The 17,269-nt window shown below is 39.4% G+C and overlaps 1 pseudogene; it reads right to left on the bottom strand.

Moving 5' to 3' along the window:
• Positions 1 to 13,654: 13,654 nt before the first annotated feature.
• On the bottom strand, positions 13,655 to 14,366 carry LOC143386087 (heme oxygenase 1 pseudogene; annotated as a pseudogene).
• Between the last annotated feature and the right edge of the window lie 2,903 nt (positions 14,367 to 17,269).

Genomic DNA, 17,269 nt, shown 5'->3' with positions numbered 1-17,269 from the left:
AGTTGATTATGGATACACCAGATTGCAGTTTTTAAATCCCCATTCACCTTGATAAGATTTCAACTGGAAGTTTATTTTTAGTAATATTTTATCAAAATTTATAGTAAACTCATGATGTGTTCAATATTGTATACTGATCATACTTGAAACAATAAGGCAATCCAAAAGAATTTTTACAACCTTAAAGCCTAACACCCCACAGGAAAGCAAATTTTTAAACATGTACTTATGTATGTATTTAGTGGATAAGAGAAGTGTGACATAAATATTTATCCAAGAGGGAAAAGAATGTAAAACATCTAACCACTAAATAAAACACTTTTTTTCTGGAAGGAAAAGTCTTTATCACTCACAGAACTAGTGGTAACCAGATTAACAGAATGTACCTTATTCTTCTTTTAATGGATCATGGGGGTTAACATTTTGTTATGGTTTCTAGACACTGGGAGATGTATTTTTTAAAGAGATGTAATAATTTTAAGTGTCAGTATTCATGAAGCTCCACAAGTGGAAACCTTTGCTTCTATGACATGAAGAAATATTTTCTGTGTAATATTGAAAAAGAGGCTACATGGTCTTTTAAAGTTCCTTTTAGGGGTGGACAAGCAAAACATTAGTAAGGCCACTGGTCCAGGCAGAGTACCTCCTGAAGGTGCTTTAATTCTACCCACACATTTTCTTTGTTTCACAAGATTTGTCATTTGCTTAGAGAATAAAAATTCTGTTCCTCTTGGCAGGACTACAGTACTTGAGCTCAATATTGTTACAGGTATCAGTCAAGACTAATATTGGGCAAAGGTCAATAAAATTTTTTCATCCTTCTTCCTCAGGTAAAGGAAAGCCTGAAATGGTTTAAATTCATATCATTTCTATCTACTATTTTAAGAGACCAAAATTTATCAGTTTGTATCATCATTTGAAAATTAGGAATATCATTGATGTTGAAAACTACCTCATGCTAAAATACATTAGATTGCAGTTTTTAAAATTCCCATTCACCTTGCTAAGATTTCAAATGGAATTTCACTTTATTAGTAATGTTTTATCAAAATTTATAATAAACTCATGATGTGCTCAATATTGTATACTGATCATACTTGTAACAATAGCCAATCCAAAAGAATGTTTACAACCGTAAAGCTGAACACCCCACAGGAAAGGAAATTTTTAAACATGTACTTATGTATGTATTTAGTGGATAAGAGGAGTGTGACATAAATATTAGTTCAAGGGGGGAAAGGGTGTAAAACATCTAACCATGAAATAACACTTTTTGTTCCAGAGAGAAAAGCCTTCATCACCCACAGCACTAGTGGTAACCAGAATAAGAGAATTTTCACTTATTCTTCTTTTAATGGATCATGGAGGTTAATACTTTGTTATGGTTTATAGACCCTGGGATATATATTTAAAAAGAGGGGAAGGAGGAAAATGGCTGCGAAGGGAGTGCATCAACTCCATGTACTGCGTCACTGTGAGGGAAAATGACGAGTTAGAACGGCTAAAAGCTATCTTGTTAAGAATTTCCAGCAAAATTAGGGTGCTCCAAAACCTAGTGGAAGGATTTTCATGGCACGAGGATCAGCTTCGGGGGCTCAAACGCGAGCGATCTGTCTGTACGGAGGGTCACGCTGCTTGTTCGGCAGATCGTCCAGCGGCTGGAGTCTGCGGCGTGTGCTGGGAAACGACGGGCTGGCGGTGCCGAGATACAGCGCTGCTGATTCTGCGGGCTCCTGCCATCTATGCATTTGCTGAGCTCGGAGCTGAATTCTGGGTTTGAGACGGGGGAAGGAAACGGTCCAGTTCGGTTCTCCACACCGGTCAGACCACAGAGGAAGTCAGCGGCCACCATCTTGGAGAGCTGATGTCACCATCCTTGTTTTCGACTGATCGCAGCTCTTTCAGTTATAGAACAGGTAATTTCAGGCTGACAATTGTCTGCGTCTCACAGACAAATTGCTCAGACTTAGTGCTAAATAACCCGCGGAAACTGCTTCTTGGAGCCTGCTCCTATGAGAACACGCACCGAGCCCGGAGCGGCCGAGTTCCGGCTCCCGGAGCTGCTCTGACCCAGGGCTATAGAACCTGAGGAAACTGCTTCTTGGAGCCTGTTCCTGTCGGAGCAGGCACCAAGCCCGGAGAGGCCGAATTCTGGCTCCCGGAACTGCTCTGGTCCAGGGATAAAGAACCCGCGTAAACCGCTTCTCCATCCGGGTCCTGCTGAATACTGTGGAGGCCAGAGGGGCGGAGCAGAGCCACCGCTGGAGCCCAGAACAGGCCCAGCGACTCACAGGCGTGGTGTCGCGCCGCCCCGGCTACAGTGGGGGCCGAACAGATCCGCAGCCCGCGCCCGGAACAGGTCCAGAAACCTGCTGGCGTGGTAGTCACGACACCCCAATTGGAGTAGGGGCAGTGCAGATCCTCCACCCGCGCCCGCAAGGTAGGCAGGCCTGTGACAGACTGGCGGAACAGGCCCAGCGGCCTGCCGGCGTGGTAGACACGTCACCCCATTTGGAGTAGGGGCAGAGCAGAGCCGCAGCCCGCGCACAGAACAGGCCCAGCGGCCTACCGGCGTGGTATCACGTCACCCCAATTGGAGTAGGGGCAGAGCAGAGCCGCCACCTGCGCCTGCAAGGGAGGCAGATCTGCGACTGACCGGCAGAACAGGCCCAGGCGTTCGCGGACGTGGTAGACACGTCACACCAATTGGAGGAGGGGCAGAGCAGAGCAGCTGCCCATGCCTCCAAGGTAGGCAGACTTGCGACCAACCGGCAGAACAGTCCAAGTGGCCGCCAGCGAAGGTAGACAGATCACCCCAGTTGGAGGAGGAGCAGAGCCGCCGCCCGCCCCTGCAAGGGAGACTTTTCAACTATACAAGACCAATATAATATATAGGGGGGAAATTTCAAAAACACAACAGTTTCACCAAGCAGAAAGAAACACGAGCAATATGAAAAGACAAGGAAAGAAAGGACCACAAGCAATGCAGGTCAACTCAACTTTAGAAGAGGTAATAGCTGCAGCAGATGGAATGTCAGATAAAGAATTCAGGATATACATGCTGCAGATGATCTGGAGTCTCAAGGAAGACATTAGACAGCAAAATCAGACAATGGAAGATCATTTCGACCACTTCGACAATGTTTTACATAAACAAATCCAAGAAGCAAAAGATCAACTATACAGGGAGATAGAGGTAATAAAAAACAAACAAACAGAAATCCTAGAAATGCAGGAACCAATAAACCATCTTAAAAACTCAATTGAGAATACTACCAGCAGAGTAGAAAACTTAGAAGATAGAACATCAGACAATGAAGACAAAGTATTTCAACTTGAAAAGAACATAGACAGCTCAGCAAGACTGTTAAGAAACCATGAGCAGAACATCCAAGAAATATGGGATAACATAAAGAGACCAAACTTAAGAGTCATTGGGATACAGGAAGGTATAGAGGTACAAACCAAAGGAATGAGCAACCTATTCAATGAAATAATACGAGAAAACTTCCCAGACTTGAAGAATGAGACAGAATCCCAAATCCTAGAAGCCTACAGGACGCCGAATGTGCAAAATCATAAGAGATCCACACCTAGACACATTATAATGAAGATGCCCAACATACAGAAAAAGGAGAGAATTTTAAAAGCTACAAGAGAAAGAAAGCAGATTACATTTAGGGGTAAACCAATCAGGATAACAGCTTATCATTCAACACAGACTCTGAAAGCTAGAAGATCCTGGAATAACATATTTCAAACACTGAAAGAAATTGGGTTCCAACCAAGAATCGTGTATCCAGCGAAATTAAGCTTCAGGATGGAGGATGAAATTAAAACCTTCCACGATAAACAAAAGTTAAAAGAATTTGCAGCTAGAAAACCATGTCTTCAAAACATCCTTGGCAAAACATTACAGGAAGAGGAAATGGAAAATAACAATGAAAACCAACAGTGGGAGGTAGGACAGTAAAGGGGCGGAAAAATAATCAAAAAGAAAAACAAACCATGTTTAGTAACATAAATAAACAAATATGGCTGGAAGAACAACCCATATCTCAATAATAACCCTAAATGTTAATGGCTTAAACTCACCAATCAAGAGACACAGACTAGTAGAATGGATCACAAAACAAGACCCAACAATATGCTGCCTACAGGAGACACATTTGATAGGAAAAGACATACATAGACTGAAGGTGAAAGGTTGGGAAAATTATATCACTCATATGGACTTCGGAAACAGCAGGAGTGTCCATACTCATATCAAATAAAATAGATTTCAAGCCAAAGTTAATCAAAAGGGATAAAGAGGGACACTACACACTGCTCAAGGTAACCATACACCAACAAGAAATAACAATCATAAATATATATGCCCCAAACAATGGTGCAGCTATGTTCATCAAGCAAACTCTTCTCAAGTTTAAGAGTCTAATAGACCACCATACAATAATCATGGGAGACTTCAACACACCTCTCTCACCACTGGACAGATCTTCCAAACAAAAGTTGAATAAGGAAACAATAGAACTCAATAACACAATTAATAACCTAGACTTAATTGATATATATAGAATATACCACCCAACATCAAGCAGTTACACTTTTTTCTCAACAGCACATGGATGCTTCTCAAAAATAGATCATATATTATGTCACAGGGCAACTCTTAGACAATATAAAGGAGTAGAGATAATACCATGCATCTTATCTGATCATAATGGAATGAAACTGAAAATCAACGATAAAAGAAGGAAGGAAAAAACATGCATCACTTGGAGAATGAACAATAGGTTACTAAATAATCAATGGGTTATAGAAGACATCAAGGAGGAAATTAAAAAAATTCTTAGAGATAAATGAAAACACAGACACAACATATCGGAATCTATGGGACACATTGAAAGCAGTTCTAAGACGAAAATTTATTGCTTGGAGTTCATTCCTTAAAAAAAGGAAAAATCATCAAATAAATGATCTCATACTTCATCTCAAAATCCTAGAAAAAGAAGAGCAAAACAACAGCATAAGAAGTAGAAGGCAAGAAATAATTAAAATCAGAGCTGAAATTAATGAAATCGCAACAAAAGAAACAATTGAAAAGATTGACAAAACTAAAAGTTGGTTCTTTGAAAAAATAAATAAACTCGACGGACCCTTAGCCATGCTAATGAAGAGGAGAGAGAAATCAAATTACTAGCATACGGGATGAAAAAGGCAATATCACAACAGACACTTCAGAAATACAGAACATAATCAGAAACTATTTTGAATCCTTATACTCCAATAAAATAGAAGATAGTGAAGGCATCGATAAATTTCTTAAGTCATATGACCTGCCCAGATTGAGGCAGGAGGACAACCTAAACAGACCAATATCAATTCAGGAAATAGTAGAAACTATCAAAAGACTACCAACTAAGAAAAGCCCAGGACCGGCTAAGTATACAGCAGAGTTTTACAAAACCTTTAAAGAGGAACTAATACCAATACTTTTCAAGCAATTTCAGGAAATAGAAAAAGAGGGAGAACTTCCAAATTCATTCTACGAGGCCAACATCACCCTGATTCCTAAACCAGACAAAGACACTTCAAAGAAAGAAAACTACAGACCAATATCTCTAATGAATCTAGATGCAAAAATCCTCAATAAATTCTGGCGAATCAGATTCAAAAACATATCAAAAAAATTTTGCACCATGATTAAGTAGGATTCATCCCTGGGATGCAAGGCTGGTTCAATATACGGAAATCAATAAATGTTATTCACCACATCAATAGACTTAAAGATAAGAACCATATGATCATCTCGATAGATGCAGAAAAAGCATTCGACAAAGTACAGCATCCCTTTATGTTCAAAACGCTAGAAAAACTAGGGATAACAGGAACTTACCTCAACATTGTAAAAGCAATCTATGCTAAGCCTCAGGCTAGCATCATTCTGAATGGAGAAAAATTGAAGGCATTCCCTCTAAAATCTGGAACATAGCAGGGATGCCCTCTCTCACCACTTCTGTTCAACATAGTTCTCGAAACACTGGCCAGAGCAATTAGACAGACGAAAGAAATTAAAGGCATAAAAATAGGAAAAGAAGAACTTAAATTATCACTATTCGCAGATGACATGATTCTATACCTAGCAGACTCAAAAGGGTCTACAAAGAAACTATTAGAGCTAATAAATGAATTCAGCAAAGTGGCAGGATATAAAATCAACACGTATAAATCAAAGGCATTCCTGTATATCAGCGACAAACCCTCTGAAATGGAAATGAGGACAACCACTCCATTCACAATATCCCCCCCAAAAATAAAATACTTAGGAATCAACCTAACAAAAGAGGTGAAAGACGTATACAATGAAAACTACAGAACCCTAAAGAGAGAAATAGAAGAAGATCTTAGAAGATGGAAAAATATACCCTGTTCATGGATAGGCAGAACTAACATCATCAAAATGGCGATATTACCAAAAGTTCTCTATAGGTTTAATGCAATGCCAATCAAAATCCCAATGGCATTTCTTATAGAAATAGAGAAAGCAATCATGAAATTCATATGGAAAAATAAAAGACCCAGAATAGCAAAAACAATGCTAAGCAGGAAGGGTGAATTAGGTGGTATAGCGATACCAGACTTCAAACTATACTACAGAGCAATAGTAACAAAAACAGCATGGTACTGGTACCAAAACAGGCGAGTGGACCAATGGTACAGAATAGAGGACACAGAAACCAATCCACAAAACTATAACTATCTTATATTCGATAAAGGGGCTAAAAGCATGCAATGGAGGAAGGATAGCATCTTCAACAAATGGTGCTGGGAAAACTGGAAATCCATATGCAACAAAATGAAACTGAATCCCTTTCTCTTGCCATGCACAAAAGTTAACTCAAAATGGATCAAGGAGCTTGATATCAAATCAGAGACACGACGTCTGATAGAAGAAAAAGTTCGCTACAATCTACATACTGTGGGGTCGGGCTCCAAATTCCTCAATAGGACACCTATAGCACAAGAGTTAATAACTAGAATCAACAAATGGGACTTACTCAAACTAAAAAGTTTTTTCTCAGCAAAAGAAACAATAAGAGAGGTAAATAGGGAGCCTACGTCCTGGGAACAAATCTTTACTCCTCACACTTCAGATAGAGCCCTAATATCCAGAGTATACAAAGAACTCAAAAAATTAGACAACAAGATAACAAATAACCCAATCAACAAATGGGCCAAAGACCTGAGCAGACACTTCTCAGAGGAGGACATACAATCAATCAACAAGTACATGAAAAAATGCTCACCATCCCTAGCAGTCAGAGAAATGCAAATCAAAACCACCCTAAGATACCATCTCACTCCAGTAAGATTGGCAGCCATTATGAAGTCAAACAACAAAAAGTGCTGGCGAGGATGTGGGGAAAAAGGTACACTTGTTCATTGTTGGTGGGACTGCAAATTGGTGCAGCCAATCTGGAAAGCAGTGTGGAGATTTCTTGGAAAGCTGGGAATGGAACCACCATTTGACCCAGCTATTCCCCTTCTCGGTCTATTCCCTAAAGACCTAAATAGAGCATGCTACAGGGACACTGCTACATCGATGTTCATAGCAGCACAATTCACAATAGCAAGACTGTGGAACCAACCTAGATGCCCTTCAAAAGACGAATGGATAAAAAAAAATGTGGCATTTATACACAATGGAGTATTACTCTGCATTAAAAAATGACAAAATCATAGAATTTGGAGGGAAATGGATGGCATTAGAGCAGATTATGCTAAGTGAAGCCAGCCAATCCCTAAAAAACAAATGCCAAATGTCTTCTTTGATATAAGGAGAGTAACTAAGAACAGAGTAGGGACGAAGAGCATGAGAAGAAGATTAACATTAAACAGAGATGAGAGGTGGGAGGGAAAGGGAGGGAGAAGGGAAGTTGCATGGAAATGGAAGGAGACCCTCAGGGTTATACAAAATTACATACAAGAGGAAGCGAGGGGAAAGGGAAAAATAATACAAGGGGGAGATATGAACTGCAGTAGAGTGGGTAGAGAGAGAAGAGTGGAGGGGAGGGGAGGGGAGGGGGGATAGTAAAGGACAGGAAAGGCAGCAGAATACAACAGACACTAGTATGGCATTATATAAATCAATGGAAGTGTAACTGATGTGATTCTGCAATTTGTATACGGGGTAAAAATGGGAGTTCATAACCCACTTGAATCAAAGTGTGAAATATGATATATCAAGAACTATGTAATGTTTTGAACAACCAACAATAAAAAAAACAGATGGATAAAGAAAATGTGGCTTTGATACATAATGGAAAACTATTCATTCTTTAAAAAGAATGAAATTGTATCCTTTGTGAAAACATACATGGATCTGGAGAACACTGTGCTAAAAGACATAGGTCAAATACAGAAATACAAGTAATCACATGTTCACACTTATTATGTGGAATCTAAACCAACTGAACTCATAAAGGAGAGGGTAGAATTGTGGTTGCAAAGGATAGATGTGGGGATAATGGGAAGATGATAGTCAAATGAAATAAAGTCTCAGCTAGATAGGAGAAACAAATTTGATGTTTGTTGAGATCTATCACACAGCATAATGAATATAGTGAATATTGCAAAGAGAGTAAATCTCTAATGTTCCCATTACCAAAAAAGTGAGCTATTTTAGGTGATAATAAAACTGATTTAAGCCTTCCACTAGGAGTGAGGCAGGAGACAGATACTACCCTAGAGTTTACAGAGGGAGCATGGCCTAACAACATCCTGATTTTTGGATTTCTTGCCTTCAGAATTGTGAAATAACACATTTCTATTATTTTCAGATACCCAATTTGTGGTAATTTATTATGGCCACTCTGGGAAACTAAGACCTAGAAATTTTCACATTAGTGTATGGAATGGATGGGAACTGAGGAAGATCAGACAGACTAATTGTGAGACTGTGTAGTAATCTAGGTGACACATCTTGGTAGCACTAACCAGATCAGTGCCAGGGGAAACAGCAAGATGTGGTTGAGGTTAAGAGTTATTGAGAAGGTAGAACCAACAGGATTGATAATTAGTAATATGGGTATCTCAGAAATGGAGAGTCAAGTCTTACACTATAGGAGTCTTATTAAGGAAGTAGGGGCCTAATCCAATATGATGGAGATTTGGGCCTACTTTTTCTTCTGCTAGACACAGGGTTTCTGATTTTATTCCTAGGCTCTTGGTCCATTTTGAATTGAGTTTTGTGCATGGTGAGAAATAGGGGTTTAATTTCATTTTGTTGCAATGGATTTCCAGTTTTCCCAGCACCATTTGTTAAAGAGGCTATCTTTTCTCCAATGTATTTTTTGGCACCTTTATCTAATAAAAGATAACCATAAAAAATAAATAAATAAATAAATAAAAGAGGTATAATAACTTTAAAGGTCAGTATTTACAAAGTTCCAAAGTTGAAATCTTTGCTTCTATAACATGAAGAAATATTTTACATATAAAATTGCATAAGAGGCTACATGGTCTTTTAAAATTCCTTTCAGGGGTTGACAAGCAAAATATCCCTAAGGCCAGTGGTACCTACTGGAGGTGCTTTATATCCATACATTTTCTTTGTTTCACAAGATTTGTCATTTGCTTAGAAAATAAAAATTCTGCTCCTCTTGGCAGTACTACAGCACTTGATGTTAATATTGTTACAGGTGTCAGTCAAGATGATATTAGGCAAAGGTCAATAAAAATTTTTAATACTCCCTCCTCAGGGAAAGGGAAGCCTGAAATGGTTTAAATTCAGAAGCAGACTTCAAGTCAAGGACTTTGAGATCCTGCCTCAATATTTTGCAGATTGTAGAATGTAGATTATGTACATTTTTTTCCTTTAGTAACACCAAAAACATCTCCACTTACTTAAGGAAGCAGTCTGAATACATGGAAATCTATTATGGATATATGGACATTGAACTCACAATATTGGGTTATAAAAAGAAATATACATTTGTCTCAAACCTCAGTGCTTGGCACAGAGTTTCTAACACCTTAAAATTTTCTCAGTCATAAGGGTATTAAAATCATCTTTTTAAAATAATATTTGGGTTTTCCTCCCCCAAATTCCCAAAATAGGTTTGGAAAAATAAAGATAATAGTAGAAAGTTTTTTTATTCATCACATGCTCCTTTCAGCCATGCCTGACCTTATGCCAATTATGTGACTCTTGATGGTCCTCAAGATATTTCCAGAATTGGAGCTGCTTGCTAGAGGAACCAAGTGCCATCATCAATAGCCAATGATTTAATTAAACAGATCTCCATAACTGGACCTCCATAAAAAGTGGATTTGAACTCAGCAGGGCACTGTTAGTGATAGGATAGTCATAGCTGTAGCATATGATGAAACAAAGTTTGAGAAACAGGATAGAAACCCAAAGTTTTTCCCATGGTTGCTTTGAGATAAAACAAATCACAGGGGGAGATGGAAGAAGTGGGTATAAAATGTTGCCATTTTTTCCAATTCCCCTTAAAGATGAAGAAATAAATTCAATGATCAGGTCATCTGACTGTGAAGGAAGAGAAAACATTCTCAGCTCTCTTTAGGACAAGCAAGCTAAAGAACTCTTAACTTCCTTACCCTTCTCCAATTTAACCTTCCTTAATGTTGTTCTCCAAGACATGGGTACAGGCAATGATTTTCCAGGTAGGATCAAAAGTTGGATATTTCCCAAAAGCATGGGAATCAAAAGCAACACTGACACTTGGATTATATCAATCTAAAAAGCTTCTACACAGCAAAGGAAAAATCAACAGAGTGAGGAGATGACCTACACAAAGGGAGGAAATCTTTGCCACTATGAATCTTATACATGTTTGTTATCTGAACTATAAAAGATGATAAAAGAACACTTAACAACAAAAACAAGTCATCCAAATAAAAATGGGTATATAATCTGAATACACACTTCTCAAAAGAAATATGCAAATAACCAATAAATATATTTTATTTTGCTCAATGTCATTAGCCATCAGGGAAATGCAAACCAAAACTGAAAGGAGATAAAAGCTCACCCCATTTACAATGACTATTATCAAAACAACAAAAATTAACAAATGCTGGTGCGACCATAGAGAAAGGAAAGTCTTATGTGCTGATGATAGAAACGTAAGTTGATATGCCCACTATGAAAAACAATATAGAGGTTCCTCAAAAAACTAAACATGGAACTATCACATGATCAATCAACATAACTCCTGGGTACATATCCAAAGGAAATGAAGTCAGCTTACAAAAGAGTCAGTTACACTGAGGGCATGTACTATTCTTAACTAACACATGGAATCAATCTAGGTATCCATTAACCAATAGATGGAATGAAGAAAATATGGTATATATACACAATAGAGTATTATTAACTCATTAAAAAGAAAAAAATTCCTGTCATTTTCCAAAAAAAAAAAAAAAAAAAAGAAAGAAAATGGAGCTGGAGAAAATCATGGCAAAAAAAAAAAAAAAAAAAAACCAGACATAGAAAGTATCTTCTTTTCTCTCCTATTAAAACAAAATATGTGAAAAGTTTACCTGAATGTAAAATTGTGATTACTAGCAACTGGGAAGTCTGCTGGGATGGAGGGAGTGGAAGAGGAGGTATGGATATGAAAATGGGTTAAGAAAATATCTCAGTGAATCCTATTAATATGCCTAATTAATTTGTTGATTAAAACAGATATTTTTGAAGAAAAATTAGAATTTAAGGATAAAATAACTGTGAATATTCAATAACTGACTTTTTAAAAATTAGGCTGTGAAACCTGGACAAACCAGAGCACATGGAGGCATAATGAAGATCCTTCAAACACAGTTGCTAAGTTTGAAGGTTCCAGGACCTATGTTCTTTGAAAATGGCCAGTCCTGCCAATGATCTGTCCTTCCAGAGACAGTTCCCTGAATGGAGGGTTTTGTGGGCAACAACATCCCAAAGTAGAACCAGAACCCAAAAGCTCAGTTCTGGCCCTGTTCTTGGAGAAAGAGGCTCGTCTCCAGGAAGAGGTATGGGAATACTGCTGCAGGGTACTGTCCTTGAAACAGAAACCACCTTGCAGGTGCCCAAGGTCCTGTAGCAGCTGCAGCAGTAAACCCTGGGCCTGGGTTCAGAAGGTGAGCAGGAGAAATGATTGCACATCCCCGAGGTTGTGGCACAAGGCTAGCCTGAAACACTTCGGTGAAGCTGAGGATCTGTAGATGCCACTTGCCCAGCTTTTGCGTTCTGCACCTTCCCCATAAGCAGCAAGAACCCAGAGCTTAGGGATGATGGGCTGACAGCTCCCCTCTACACACATCACAATTCTTCTAGTTTTTTGAACAATGACAGTGTGACCCAACTTAATGGATCCACCTCTTGGTGAGAATCCAGGCAGAACATAACACCAAGAACAGTGATGATATGAAACCAATTTGTTTGCAAATGGGGAATCGCTCCCAAAGCCCTGCTGGCTGCCAGAGCAAGCTGCAGTTTATTTGGCAGGGAAGTCATGACCTGGTGGAGAGAAGACATCATCACAAACCTGGGTGGGGATGTTCCTGCACAAGGAAGTCTGACAACATGCTACTTTATACTTTCCATGTTATGGAAATGAGCCTTCGGGTTTTCCCGCATGAAGACTTTAGTATTACAATGAAGTAAATTCCCACTATCTGTCACTGATGCATGCTCCTTTAGGACAGATTGGGTAATGCTACTTCCGAAAAACAATTTTCATAGGACTTGTTATAAAAACATTTTACCTCACGAATCTGGGATACTGAATAGGGGAATGTATACATATAGTGTTCTCAGGTTTCTGCTGGGAAGTCTGCAGCATCTTTACTTGTCAGGCTGCCCCTCTACTAACATCTGCAGCACAGCTCTGATCTGGAAAGCAGACACTGCTTTGTGCCCTAGATTACAACGCATCAATAAAAATAAGCTAGAAAAAAATTTTTGAGGTCTGGGGTTGTGGCTCAGTAGTAGAGCTCTTGCCTACCATGTGTGATGCACAGGGTTCAATCCTCTGTTCCACAAAACAATAAATAAAATAAAGGTATTGAGTCCATCTACAACTAAAAAACAATTGTTTTAAATTTTTTTAAAAAGGATTTTGACAGTTTTTTACATAAAGAACTGATAAATGTTTGAAGAGGCAGGTATGTTTAACTTGACCCTATACTATGCATACATATATTGAAACCTTACATAGTAACCCATAATATGCACAATTTGGAGATGTATGTATCAGTTTAACATAAGTCTAGTTTAAATTTTTTTAAATAAAAATTTCTACTTATTTCATCTTTTATGGAACTTGTGATTGTGGCTTTAGGGAGCCAATAAATAATACCCCTCTCTTCCCTTTTCCCTAACCAAATAGATGTATGCATATGACAGACATCACACTTGGACTTCATTTTTTTAAATTAGTGATGCATTTTATTAATAATTCTGTACCCTAATAATTGATAACTAAAGCTCACATCCTAGAAAAATTTAAACTGAAGACTCCTGTCTCATCCTTTTCGCAGAAGCCAATTTCAGGGCTCCCTGGACCCCGCTAGGGCAGGACCCCAGCAGTTCCTCCCTTTCAATGGGAGCCCAGGAAGCCCTCACCTTGCAGCCAGCTGCTGGCACGGTGGCAAAGGCCTGCTGCCTATGAGGGGTACTGGCCCTCGGGGTCCTGGTTCAACAGCTCCTGCAACTCCTCAAACAGCTGAATGTTGAGCAGGAACGCGGTCTTGGCCTCTTCGGTGACCCTCTGCCTGACCTCGGGGGTCATCTCCACAGTGTTCATGCGGGAGCGGTAGAGCTGCTTGAACTTGGTGGCGCTGTCGATGTTGGGGAAGGTGAAGAAGGCCAGGCCCTCTCCAGAGCTGGCAGGTCCAGGGCCTTCTGTGTGATCTTCTTGAGGACCTGGCCCCCAGACGGTCGCCCAGGTAGCCGGTATAGGTGTGGGCCACCAGCAGCTCCGGCTCCCTGCGCCCCACCTGCTGGGGCCGGTCCACCTAGCAGCGTGTGGCTGCGTGTAGGGGACTGCCTCCTGCCGGCTCAACCCATACCAGAAGGCCATGTCCTGCTCCAGCGCAGCCCTGCAGTGCAGCTCCCCGGGGAAGTAGAGTGGGGCGAAGACGGGGTTGTCCTTGCTGCGCTCCATCTCCTCCTCCAGGGCCACATAGACATGGTACAGGGACGCCATCACCAGCTTGAAGCCCTTTCAGGTCACCTGGCCCCTCTGGAAGTTCCTCATGAACTCGGCATTCTCTGCCTGAGCGTGCACCTCCTTGGTGGCCTCCTTCAAGGCCTCAGTCAGATCCTGGAGCAAGCTGTCGCTCTGCGGGCGGTCCATGGCCAGAGTTGGCTGGCTGGCGCCGTGACTCTGCGGAGGCGGAGGAGCAGGCAGCGGATGTCTGAACTTCATTATTGACAAAAGCTAGAATGTAGGATTTAGCTTAAATTTCCAAACTTGATAAATTTTCTAACATGTTACTCTGTGTGAAATTTACCCAGACAGAGATGGACAACTCTTTACCACTCCTGCAGAGACATTCATTTTCTCTTTCAATCAATACTTATTGAGTGACAACTTGGGGCCACATACTGTATTGTCTCTGAGGACTCAACAGTGAACAAATAAAAGTCACTACAATCAAGAAGTTTACATTGTTTAATTGATAGGGAGGAAAACATTTTAAAAATTAGACAACACACCCCACATATTAATGGACAACATTCACCAACACTGTCAATTCCAAATGCTAGCAAGAAAATGTAACAATAGGAACACTTTGATTCCTGGCTGGTTAAATGCAAAATGATAGCCACTTTGTAAGACAGTACTTAGTCTTAACACCCAAGTCAACAAGAGCGTTTCTAGGTGTTAATACAAATGAATTGAAAACACTTCCACACAAAAACCCACACAAGAGGCCAAATAAAAATTCATTCCTAAGTGTCAAACATAAGAAGCAATCAACATATACTTCAATGGATGAATAAACTGTGGTAGAATATTTTCTGCAATAAAAAGAAATGTCAACAGGCCATAAAATAAAATGGAGGAATCTTAAATGCACATTACTAATGGTAAGAAGACATTGGAAAAATCTGTGTAAGTCCCAACTCATGACAATCTGTAAAAGACAAAAACATAAAAATCAGTAAATTCCAGGAGTTGTCAGGAAGAAAAAGATAATAAATGAAACACAGAGAAATTTTAGGGCAGTAATACTATTCTCTATAATACTCTGGTGTAAATACATTCCATCCCCGCGCACATTTCTAAGAAAAATAAATGCAGAGTTGCACAAACAGGCATGTAAAATAAGAAGCTTTATTCACAACATATAAGATATAGAAATAATTCAAAGCTTGCCCAACAACAAATCAGATAAACAGATCTTGTTACAGATCATGTTACAATGAAACACAATTCCATAAAAATTATTTAATCTACCAATGAAAAAATACAAAAAACTTAGGAGAATTTCACAAACATATTGAGATAAAGAAAGTAAAAAGAAAAAGCAAACTTTATTATCTGTTTAATATGGAATTTGAAAAGCAGGAATCAGAACACTGCATTCATACAGTTAGGACAGGGAATATTGGGCAATAATAGAAATCTTTATTGTAGATAATCATAATCATAGTGGTTACAGGTTCGCATGCACTTGACAAAATCATGGAACTATACTCGGAAAGTGTGAGCCTTTTACTTATGTAAACTATAGCTCAATAAAATCTAGTCACTAAAAGTAATATATTTTCTTAAATCCATCAGGACTTAATCTGACAAATAATTACAAATTGATTAGTCTTCACAAGAAAACTTCACAGTAGGCTATGCTGTGAAAATAGTCAATTCAGTGACCCACAAAATGTCAGATCAGGCTAGATGGGCAGCGACCAAAGGAGGCAGATTTAAAAGGTCCACTGAATAAGGCTTTATTGAGATATCACTCCCAGACAGAACTTGGTTAGACCCACAGAGTAGACAGGAGAAGGGTCTGAGGAGAAACCATGTGGAAGCTCAACAGGACTGGACTTTTATGGGGCTTACAGCAGGAAGGGAAGGACTTGGGACAGGAAAAGTTGTTTTTAGGTCCCTTGCTCCATTGGAGTTGGTCAGGGGAGTTGGCTGAACTCCAGGATTAGCCAGAGGGTCCTGCTGATTGACAGGCATTAATCAGGAGACTGGCTGATTGACAGGCATTTCCTACGGCACCTGATTGATGTTCTTTTCCCACACAGGCTGCTTTGTTCTAAGTGTCCACCAAGTTGCCACCACCGACCTAACACAAAGAACTTAAATAACCAAGTTTTTCCCATGGCTCTATTCTGCCATCCATAGTGTTGCTATCATTTGAAAGCTAGTTCCCTTCATTGTTACAAAACTGTCAGTTGTAAATAGGACCTTTAATGTTCATTAGGAGAGGGAGATTCACTCCTTGATTCCTCTGAGAAGAGGAAGAAGCAGTTTCTTAGCAGGACTAACAATTCATGCTATTCCTAAACAAACCACTAGTATGATTGTGTTGTTGACTTGGATTAATCCATATTCACTCACAGCATACAAGTCACAGGAGCTTCAAGAAGGAAAATGTGACTTTAAACAATATTGAAATATTGTTTTTGAAGGAGAAGGGATGAATAGACAGCAAACATGAGCCACAATCCTCAAAGCAGGTTTCTCATTTTTAAAATTCCATTTACAACATTTTTAACTGCTCCAAAGCATTTCATACAAAATTTTATTACATTAAAACTTTATTAAATATTTCATTAAAACTTTACACTGAACAATTGCTTTAATACAGCTGAACTGTGCCTCATTATTTCTTCTGTTCTTGAATCATTGAGCTCATCCCCAACAAGTGTGCACTACTGATGATTTCCATGTAGGAAAAGAAAGGACTACTAATCTGTTTTAGTCACCTTTTTTGCTACTGTGACCAAAATACATGAAAAAAGTATTTTTGAAGAGAAAAAGTTCATCTGGGGCTCATGTTTTCAAAAGTCTCAGTCCATAGATGGCCAGTTCCCATTGCTTTGGGCCTGAAGTGAAATAGACCATCAGAGCAGAAAGGTGTAGAGGATAAGAGTGGCTCAGGACATGCCCATCAGGAAGCAGAGACAGAGAAAAAAACATAATCCTCCCACCACAACAAAACACCCACCTCAAAGGTACACCCTCAGTGACTCACCTCTTAAACCACACCCTACATGCCTTCAGTTACCATTTATTTAGTC

Source organism: Callospermophilus lateralis (genome assembly GCF_048772815.1).
Source record: "Callospermophilus lateralis isolate mCalLat2 chromosome 17 unlocalized genomic scaffold, mCalLat2.hap1 SUPER_17_unloc_3, whole genome shotgun sequence".
Lineage (NCBI taxonomy): Eukaryota > Metazoa > Chordata > Mammalia > Rodentia > Sciuridae > Callospermophilus > Callospermophilus lateralis.
The sequence above is the reverse complement of the archived record's forward strand: the minus strand, read 5'-3'. Positions and strand labels throughout refer to the sequence as shown.